The sequence below is a fragment of the Arachis hypogaea genome, chromosome 15 (assembly GCF_003086295.3).
Source record: "Arachis hypogaea cultivar Tifrunner chromosome 15, arahy.Tifrunner.gnm2.J5K5, whole genome shotgun sequence".
Classification (NCBI taxonomy): Eukaryota; Viridiplantae; Streptophyta; class Magnoliopsida; order Fabales; family Fabaceae; genus Arachis; species Arachis hypogaea.
The window spans coordinates 57,690,531-57,698,631 of record NC_092050.1 but is presented as its reverse complement, the minus strand read 5'-3'; the positions used below and the strand labels follow the sequence as shown (position 1 = coordinate 57,698,631).

At 38.3% G+C, this 8,101-nt stretch overlaps 2 non-coding genes across 2 annotated transcripts; both read right to left on the bottom strand.

The window, feature by feature from the left end:
- Positions 1 to 818: 818 nt before the first annotated feature.
- LOC112753427 (small nucleolar RNA R71) lies at positions 819 to 926 on the bottom strand. Its single transcript, XR_003177815.1, has one exon. It is a non-coding gene; the product is annotated as a small nucleolar RNA R71 (small nucleolar RNA).
- A 5,687-nt stretch (positions 927 to 6,613) lies between these two features.
- LOC112752947 (small nucleolar RNA R71) lies at positions 6,614 to 6,721 on the bottom strand. Its single transcript, XR_003177355.1, has one exon. It is a non-coding gene; the product is annotated as a small nucleolar RNA R71 (small nucleolar RNA).
- Positions 6,722 to 8,101: the final 1,380 nt, after the last annotated feature.

Here is an 8,101-nt window from a genome sequence, read left to right as displayed (position 1 = left end):
TCGAAAAATACTAACAAATTTTCAAAAACCAATTTTCAAAAATCACTAACTCCTTTTCAAAATAATTTTCGAAAATTATACCTCCCCCATCCTATTCTATTTATTCATTCATATCCTAACATCTCATCTCACATCTCTTCCATTCTCACTGTTGTGTTTCTTCCTTTACATCACATTCTTTATCTCCCCCTCTTTTCTTCCACTCACACAAAGATCCCTATACTGTGGTATAAAGGATCTCTATTATTATTATTATCATTTTTCTGTCCATTCTTCCTTGTCATATGAGCAGGAGCAAGGATAAGAACATTATTGTGGAAGCAGATCCAGAACCTGAAAGGACTCTGAAGAGAAAATTAAGAGAAGCTAAAATACAACAATCCAGAGATAACCTTTCAGAAATTTTCGAACAGGCAGAGGAGATGGCAGCCGAAAATAATAATAATGTAAGGAAGATGCTTGGTGACTTTACTGCACCTAATTCCAATTTACATGGAAGAAGCATCTCCATTCCTGCCATTGGAGCAAACAACTTTGAGCTGAAACCTCAATTAGTTTCTCTGATGCAGCAGAACTACAAGTTTCATGGACTTCCATCTGAAGATCCTTTTCAGTTTTTAACTGAATTCTTGCAGATATGTGATACTGTTAAGACTAATAGAATAGATCCTGAAGTCTACAGGCTCATGCTTTTCCCTTTTGCTGTAAGAGACAGAGCTAGATTATGGTTGGATTCTCAACCCAAAGACAGCCTGAACTCTTGGGATAAGCTGGTCACGGCTTTCTTAGCCAAGTACTTTCCTCCTCAAAAGCTGAGCAAGCTTAGAGCTGATGTTCAAACCTTCAGACAGAAAGAAGGTGAATCTCTCTATGAAGCTTGGGAAAGATACAAACAGTTGACCAAAAAGTGTCCTTCTGACATGCTTTCAGAATGGACCATCCTGGATATATTCTATGATGGTTTATCTGAGCTATCAAAGATGTCACTGGACACTTCTGCAGGTGGATCCATCCATCTAAAGAAAACGCCTGCAGAAGCTCAAGAACTCATTGACATGGTTGCTAATAACCAGTTCATGTACACTTCTGAAAGGAATCCTGTGAATAATGGGACGCCTATGAAGAAGGGAGTTCTTGAGGTTAATACTCTGAATGCCATATTGGCTCAGAACAAAATATTGACTCAGCAAGTCAATATGATTTCTCAGAGTCTGCATGGAATGCAAGCTGCATCCAACAGTACTCAAGAGGCTTCTCCTGAAGAAGAAGCCTATGATCCTGAGAACCCTGCAATAGCAGAGGTAAATTACTTAGGTGAACCTTATGGAAACACCTATAACTCAACATGGAGAAATCATCCAAATTTCTCATGGAAGGATCAAAAGCCTCAACAAGGCTTTAATAATGGTGGAAGAAACATGTTTAGCAATAGCAAGCCTTTTCCATCATCAACTCAGCAACAGACAGAGAACTCTGAACAAAATGCTTCTAATTTAGCAAATCTAGTCTCTGATCTATCTAAGGCCACTGTAAGTTTCATGAATGAAACAAGGTCTTCCATTAGAAATCTGGAAGCACAAGTGGGCCAGCTGAGTAAAAGGATCACTGAAATCCCTCCTAGTACTCTCCCAAGCAATACAGAAGAGAACCCAAAAGGAGAGTGCAAGGCCATTGACATAAGCGCCATGGCCGAACCTCTGAGGAGAGGAGAGGACGTGAATCCCAAGGAGGAAGACCTCCTGGGACGTCCAGTGATCAATAAGGAGCTTCCCTCTGAGGAACCAAAGGACTCTGAGGCTCATCTAGAGACCATAGAGATTCCATTGAACCTCCTTATGCCCTTCATGAGCTCTGATGAGTATTCCTCCTCTGAAGAGAATGAGGATGTTACTGAAGAGCAAACTGCCAAGTTTCTTGGTGCAATTATGAAGCTGAATGCCAAATTGTTTGGCATTGATGCTTGGGAAGTTGAACCTCCCTTGTTCATCAATGAACTAAGTGATCTGGATCAACTGACATTGCCTCAGAAGAGACAGGATCCTGGAAAGTTCATAATACCCTGTACCATAGGCACCATGATCTTTAAAGCTCTGTGTGATCTTGGTTCAGGAATAAACCTCATGCCCCTCTCTGTATTAGAGAAACTGGGAATCTATGGGGTGCAAGCTGCTAAAATCTCACTAGAGATGGCAGACAGCTCAAGAAGACAGGCTGATGGACAAGTAGAGGACGTTTTAGTAAAGGTTGAGGGCCTTTACATCCTTGCTGATTTCATAGTCTTGGATACTGGAAAGGAAGAGGATGAATCCATCATCCTAGGAAGACCTTTCCTGGCCACAGCAAGAGCTGTGATTGATGTTGACAGAGGTGAAATAGTCCTTCAATGGAATGAGAACTCCCTTGTATTCAAAACTCAAGGATCTCCCTCTGCAACCATGGAGAGGAAGCTTGAAAAGCTTCTCTCAAAGCAGAGTCAACCAGAGCCCCCACAGTCAAACTCTAAGTTTGGTGTTGGGAGGCCACAACCAAACTCCCTTGGATAAATTATACGCTTTTTGGCATTGTTTTTAGTATGTTTTTAGTAGGATCTAGTTACTTTTAGGGATGTTTTCATTAGTTTTTATGTTAAATTCACATTTCTGGACTTTACTATGAGTTTGTGTGTTTTTCTGTGATTTCAGGTATTTTCTGACTGAAATTGAGGGACTTGAGCAAAAATCAGATTCAGAGGTTGAAGAAGGACTGCTGATGCTGTTGGATTCTGACCTCCCTGCACTCAAAGTGGATTTTCTGGAGCTACAGGACTCGAAATGGCGCGCTTCCAATTGCGTTGGAAATTAGACATCAAGGGCTTTCCAGAAATATATAATAGTTCATACTTTGGCCAAGAATAGATGACGCAAACTGGCGTTCAACTCCAGCTCTCTGCCCAATTCTGGCGTCCAGCGCCAGAAAAGGATCCAAAACCAGAGTTGAACGCCCAAACTGGCACAAAAACCTGGCGTTCAACTCCAAGAAGGACCTTTACACGTGAAAAACTCAAGCTCAGCCAAAGCACACACCAAGTGGGCCCCGGAAGTGGATTTATGCATCAATTACTTACTCCTGTAAACCCTAGTGACTAGTTTATTATAAATAGAACTTTTTATCATTGTATTCACAGTCTTGGTTACTCCGGTTCCCCTCTGGGGCCGAGACCAATGAACTCCATTATCACTTATGTATTTTCACGGTAGAGTTTCTACACTCCATAGTTTAAGGTGTGGAGCTCTGCTGTTCCTCAAAGATTAATGCAAAGTACTACTGTTTTCTATTCAATTCATCTTTTTTCGCTTCTAAGATATTCATTCGCTCTTCAACCTAAATGTGATGAACGTGACAATCATCATCATTCCCTATGAACGCGTGCCTGACAACCACTTCCGTTCTACCTTAGACTGAATGAGTATCTCTTAGATCTCTTAATCAGAATCTTCGTGGTGTAAGCTAGAATGATGGCGGCATTCAAGAGAATCCGGAAGGTCTAAACCTTGTCTGTGGTATTCCGAGTAGGATTCAATGAATGAATGACTGTGACGAGCTCCAAACTCGCGATTACGGGGCGTTAGTGACAGACGCAAAAGGATAGTAAATCCTATTCCAGCATGATCGAGAACCGACAGATGAATAGCCGTGCCGTGACAGGGTGCGTTGACCATTTTCACTGAGAGGATAAGATGAAGCCATTGACAAGGGTGATGCCTCCAGACGATTAGCCGTGCCGTGACAGGGCATTGGATCATTTTCCCGAGAGATGACCGAAAGTAGCCATTGACAGTGGTGATGTATCACATAAAGCTAGCCATGGAAAGGAGTAAGACTGATTGGATGAAGATAGCAGGAAAGCAGAGGTTCAGAGGAACGAAAGCATCTCTATTCGCTTATCTGAAATTCTCACCAATGAATTACATAAGTATTTCTATCCCTATTTTATTAATTAAATTCGAAAACTCCATAACCATTTGATATCCGCCTGACTGAGATTTACAAGGTGACCATAGCTTGCTTCATACCGACAATCTCCGTGGGATTCGACCCTTACTCACGTAAGGTATTACTTGGACGACCCAGTGCACTTGCTGGTTAGTTATGCGACCGTGGTTCTGTGCATCCGTTTTTGGTGCCATTGCCAGGGAATCAATTGCGAACAACAATTCACAGCCTGAGTAGCAATTTCGTCCACCAAGTTTTTGGCGCCGTTGCCGGGGATTGTTCGAGTTTGGACAACTGACGGTTCATCTTGTTGCTCAGATTAGGTAATTTTCTTTTTGTTTTGTTTTCAAAAATTTTTCAAAAATCTTTCAAAAATTTCTCCTTTGTTTTCGAAAAAAATTTAAAAAAAAATTTTAAAATAAAAATTTTTTTAAAAATTTTATAATTTTGTTCAGAATTTTTAAGAATGAATTCTAGTGTTTCATAAAGCATGTTGAAGCCTGGCTGGCTGTAAAGCTACGACTGTAGGGCATGTTAGATGTGTCATGTCTGAGTTACATACTAAAGCTTGGCTGGCTATTAAGCCATGCCTGACCCTTTGATTGGAGCTTTAGAGAATAAGATTCCTAGAATTCATATTAAAAATTTTGAATCCTTATTTTTCTTTTTCAAAATAATTTTCGAAAAAAATTAAAGAAAATACAAAAAAAAATCATAAAATCATAAAAATCAAAAATATTTTTGTGTTCTTGTTTGAGTCTTGAGTCATGTTATAAGTTTGGTGTCAATTGCATGTGCATCTTGCATTTTTCGAAAATTCTCATGCATTCATAGTGTTCTTCATGATCTTCAAGTTGTTCTTGGTAAGTCTTCTTGTTTGATCTTTGCATTTGCATGTTGTGTGTCTTATCTTGTTTTTCATATGCATTCTTGAATTCTTTATGTCTAAGCATTAAAGAATTCTAAGTTTGGTGTCCTGCATGTTTTCTTTGCATTAAAAATTTTTCAAAAATGTGTTCTTGATGTTCATCATGATCTTCATAGTGTTCTTGGTGTTCATCTTGACATTCATAGCATTCTTGCATGCATTCATTGTTTTGATCCATAACTTTCATGCATTGCATCATTTTTATTATTTTTCTCTCTCATCATAAAAATTCAAAAATAAAAAAAAATATCTTTCCCTTTTTCTCTCATCAAATTCGAAAATTTGGATTGACTTTTTCAAAAATTTTTAAAAATCTAGTTGTTTTTATGAGTCAAATCAAATTTTCAATTTAAAAATCTCATCTTTTTCAAAATCTTTTTCAAAAATCAAATCTTTTTCAAATTTCTTAGTTATTTTCGAAAATTCCAAAAACATTTTTCAAAAATCTTTTTCTTATTTTTGTATCAAATTTTCGAAAATAACAATGACAATTAATGTTTTGATTAAAAAATTTCAAGTTTGTTACTTGCTTGTTAAGAAAGATTCAAACTTTAAGTTCTAGAATCATATCTTGTGATTTCTTGTGAATCAAGTCATTAATTGTGATTTTAAAAATCAAATCTTTTTCAAAAACTAATTTCAATCATATCTTTTCAAAAATATCTTCTTATCTCACCTTTTTCAAAAATTTGATTTCAAAATATCTTTTCTAACTTCTTATCTTCTTATCTTTTCAAAATTGATTTTCAAAATTTGTTTCAACTAACTAACTAACTTTTTGTTTGTTTCTTACCTTTTTCAAAACTACCTAACTAACTCTCTCTCTCTAATTTTCGAAAATATCTTCCCTCTTTTTCAAAATTTCTTTTTAATTAAACTAATTATTTTATTTTTTTATTTGAATTTTCGAAAAACTACTAACCTTTTTCAAAAACTATTTTCGAAAATCACTACCTCTTTTTCAAAAATTATTTTCGAAAATCCTCTCCCTCTCTCATCTTATTCTATTTATTTATGCATCTACTAACATCTCTTCCTCACATCACTCACCAAATTCGAACCCCATCTTCTATCTGAGTTCGAATTTTTCTTCTTTTCTTCTTCTACTAACAATAAGGAACCTCTTTACTGTGACATAGAGGATTCCTCTTCTTTTCTTTTTCTCTTCTCTTTCTTATGAGCAGGGACAAAGAAAAAGGCATTCTTGTTGAAGCTGATCCAGAACCTGAAAAGACTCTGAAGAGAAAATTAAGAGAAGCTAAATTACAACAATCCAGAGACAACCTTATTGAAAATTTCGAACAAGTAAAGGAGATGGCAGCCGAACCCAACAACAATAATACAAGGAGAATGCTTGGTGACTTTACTGCACCTAATTCCAATTTACATGGAAGAAGCATCTCCATTCCTGCCATTGGAGCAAACAACTTTGAGCTGAAACCTCAGCTAGTTTCTTTGATGCAACAGAACTGCAAGTTTCAAGGACTTCCATCTAAAGATCCTTTTCAGTTCTTAACTAAATTCTTGCAGATCTGTGATACAGTTAAGACTAATGGAGTAGATCCTGAAGTCTACAGGCTCATGCTTTTCCCATTTGCTGTAAGAGACAGAGCTAGAGTGTGGTTGGACTCTCAACCCAAAGACAGCCTGAACTCTTGGGATAAGCTGGTCACGGCTTTCTTAGCCAAGTTCTTTCCTCCTCAAAAGCTGAGCAAGCTTAGAGTGGATGTTCAAACCTTCAGACAGAAAGAAGGTGAATCCCTCTATGAAGCTTGGGAAAGATACAAACAGTTGACCAAAAAGTGTCCTTCTGACATGCTTTCAAAATGGACCATCCTGGATATATTCTATGATGGTTTGTCTGAGTTATCAAAGATGTCATTGGATACTTCTGCAGGTGGATCCATTCACCTAAAGAAAACGCCTGCAGAAGCTCAAGAACTCATTGACATGGTTGCTAATAACCAGTTTATGTACACTTCTGAGAGGAATCCTGTGAGTAATGGGACGCCTATGAAGAAAGGAGTTCTTGAATTGATACTCTGAATGCCATATTGGCTCAGAATAAAATATTGACTCAGCAAGTCAATATGATTTCCCAGAGTCTGAATGGAATGCAAGCTGCATCCAACAGTACTCAAGAGGCATCTTCTGAAGAAGAAGCTTATGATCCTGAGAACCCTGCAATAGTAGAGGTGAATTACTTAGGTGAACCTTATAGAAACACCTATAACTCATCATGGAGAAATCATCCAAATTTCTCATGGAAGGATCAAAAGTCTCAACATGGCTTTAATAATGGTGGAAGAAACAGGTTTAGCAATAGCAAGCCTTTTCCATCATCCACTCAGCAACAGACAGAGAATTCTGAGCAGAATCCATCTAGCTTAGCAAACTTAGTCTCTGATCTATCTAAGGCCACTGTGAGTTTCATGAATGAAACAAGGTCTTCCATTAGAAATTTGGAAGCACAAGTGGGCCAGCTGAGTAAAAGGATCACTGAAATCCCTCCTAGTACTCTCCCAAGCAATACAGAAGAGAATCCAAAAGGAGAGTGCAAGGCCATTGACATAAGCATCATGGCCGAACCTGTAAGGGAAGGAAAGGACGTGAATCCCAAGGAGGAAGACCTCCTGGGACGTCCAGTGATCAATAAGGAGCTTCCCTCTGAGGAACCAAAGGACTCTGAGGCTCATCTAGAGACCATAGAGATTCCATTGAACCTCCTTATGCCCTTCATGAGCTCTGATGAGTATTCCTCTTCTGAAGAGAATGAGGATGTTACTGAAGAGCAAACTGCCAAGTTTCTTGGTGCAATCATGAAGCTGAATGCCAAATTATTTGGTATTGAAACTTGGGAAGATGAACCTCCCTTGTTCACCAATGAACTAAGTGATCTGGATCAACTGACATTGCCTCAGAAGAGACAGGATCCTGGAAAGTTCATAATACCTTGTACCATAGGCACCATGATCTTTAAGGCTCCGTGTGACCTTGGTTCAGGAATAAACCTCATGCCCCTCTCTGTATTAGAGAAACTGGGAATCTATGGGGTGCACGCTGCTAAAATCTCATTAGAGATGGCAGACAATTCAAGAAAACAGACTTATGGACAAGTAGAGGACGTGTTAGTAAAGGTTGAAGGCATTTACATCCCTGCTGATTTCATAGTCCTAGACACTGGAAAGGAAGAGGATGAAT